At 38.7% G+C, this 2508-nt stretch overlaps 1 long non-coding RNA gene across 1 annotated transcript in view; it reads left to right on the top strand.

Annotated features, from left to right (window-relative positions):
* LOC118167188 overlaps positions 1 to 1370 on the top strand; it is a 19026-nt gene extending 17656 nt beyond the window's left edge. The window contains exon 3 of the long non-coding RNA XR_004751001.1: positions 639 to 1370. This is a non-coding gene — a long non-coding RNA (uncharacterized LOC118167188). The remainder of the gene's footprint in view (positions 1 to 638) is intronic.
* Positions 1371 to 2508: the final 1138 nt, after the last annotated feature.

Genomic DNA, 2508 nt, shown 5'->3' on the forward strand with positions numbered 1-2508 from the left:
CCTAAGGAAAGCAAAGGAAAGGAACTGTCTCAGAAATCAGCAGGATCGCAGATAGTAAATGTTAAACAGAGACTAAAGATAATCTATACACAGGCAAAATAAGGTTGAAGAGGAAGTGTAAATGAATTTGTGGGACTGAGAACAACAAGGACTCAAATTTAAGAGCAATGTTACTTAACATGGAAAGTAAGTCATTTCGGTAATATAGAGAATAGTCTTATAAAGAACAAAACAACCATCAACAATCACAATGCATATAGAGTGGGAGGATAAGGGATAAGAGGCAATCTTATCAGACCAATGAGGGATGGATTTTAAAGATCCTTCAATGGGAAAAGTGAGAAAGATTTGCTTTTAAATGTTTTAAGTCAAGTTAGATTGTATTCTTTATGGACATAAGTATTTCTTAGTCATAGGAAACATTTACATAATGCTGTCATTCTACATAAGATTTGTGTCTATAAAAAGCAAAATTTGAATACAAACACTGTTTTGGGATTGAATACTAGACTAGCAATATTGTATTTTGCTCTTGTGTTGGTTGTAAGCTGACTCTGACCAGCCTAATGGTATTATTGATACTGCTATTTGTACCATGCATAAACTTAGAAACAAATATGTGATTTTCCTTTCTGCAGGGAGATGCAAGTTTTGGTTTTGGCAAAGAATCGACCAAGAATTGTAACAGAGAATTGAAGTTTAAGGCAAAAATTGAGCCAAGGTAGCCATCAAGTAGGTATTTACTTTCAAAATAATTACACAACCTAATGAACCAGAACTCTGTCTACACCATAGATTTGGAATTGCAGTCTTCATTAGCGTTTTGCAAAATTACATCTTTGGTGGTATGCTTGATGGTCAGGTTGTGATTCCAACTGTTCTGGCAAAAACTCATTAAGTGTCAGCAAATAATGGGAATGAAAGAAAGCAGAAAAAATCAAGAGGCAATGATGAGCTAGTAAAGGCAAGATATATTTTCATTCTCTGTGTAAACAGAGTTGCAATTGCCATTTCAATGCTTATGTATAAATGACAACTGGTCTATTAGGAGAGCATTTTATATCTGTATACTGTAACTTTGCGGGCATGCAGGTGGTGGGCAACGTGCAGCAAGTATTAAATGGATAAATACGCATAAAGATAGTATTTGGCAGGGTAAGATACGGAAGACTGGCAGAGGGGCTCTTGGTGCCACAACACAGCAAGCTCTGTGCATCTTGTTGGATTAAAGACTAGATTTGTGTCTTAGCCAATATAATGTCATGTTGAGTTATGTAAATCCCATCACAGAAATGCAAACACAATGCAGCAGCAGCGTTCTTTGGCATGGACTTTTCAGCTGTTTTCCTGAAACTGATTTGATGTCTTGCTACAGATGGTTTTCCCTTGCAGTGCAACCATACTGTTAGTTAATTCTTTTTTATGGTGTAAACCCCACAGTTTAGTAAATGTAATGTTTATTTTTCTTTAATGCAATTCTTTGGTAGAGCTAGAAAGTTGATATCATTGTACATAATAAAAACTATACTATGCAGCAAGGGAGTCACGTAACAAATTCTTATTCAGCTAACAAGTATTTGATGTGTAAGGCAAAAATCCTTACTGAAAGTAGGATATAAATGTTCATATAATCAGACAGATTTTCTAATATCGTTTTCAGAGTCTGAAGATACTAGAGACGACCATTGACTGGTCACTGAGCTCAGTAATACCATTCCTCAAACAAAGATTAATTTACTAATGGGCTCAGATGAGTTCAGAGTGCACACTGTGGTGGTTTTACCGTGCTAGGCAGCTGAACACCACAACCGCTCTCTCACTCCTCTCATCTTACCCTCCTCTCATCTGAGGAGGGTAAGAAGTAAAGGAAAGAACAACTCACAGGTTGAGATATGGATGATTTAATTGAAAGGAAAAAAATATTATTAAGGAAATATTATTAATAATTAAACAATTTAACTAAAGGGAAAAAAGGGAAAGGGGAAGAGGGAGGGGCTAAACGGGAATAACAAAACAAAACAAGTAAAGGCTATGTGGAAGTGCAGAGGAAAGAAATTACTCTCTACTTCCCACAAATGAGCGATGCTTGACCACCTCCTTGAAGCAGGGCCTCAACGCACGTAGCCGGTGTTCGGGAGGAGGACAGACGTTTTCACAACGAGAGCCCACCCCTCCCCTCTTCCTCCTTTTTCCACCTTTTATTGCTGAGTGTGACATCATATGGTATGGAATATCCCTTTGGTTGGTTTAGCTCAGCTGCCCTGATGATGTTTCTCTCTCACTTTTTTGCCCACCCCCTAGGAGGGTTAGAGAGAGTCCTGACGCTGTGCCAGCACTTCTCAGCAGTAGACACAACACTGGTGTGATACCACTGCTGTTCTAGCTCCAAGTGCAGAGCGCAGCACTGTATGGGCTGTTGCAGGGAAAGTTAACATCCCAGCCAGACCCAGTACAACCCAGAAGGAAAACAAGAGCATGGGCTTATTTTGTGTCTCCCCTCTTGTGAGT

This window comes from Oxyura jamaicensis, chromosome 4 (genome assembly GCF_011077185.1).
Source record: "Oxyura jamaicensis isolate SHBP4307 breed ruddy duck chromosome 4, BPBGC_Ojam_1.0, whole genome shotgun sequence".
NCBI classification, from domain to species: Eukaryota; Metazoa; Chordata; class Aves; order Anseriformes; family Anatidae; genus Oxyura; species Oxyura jamaicensis.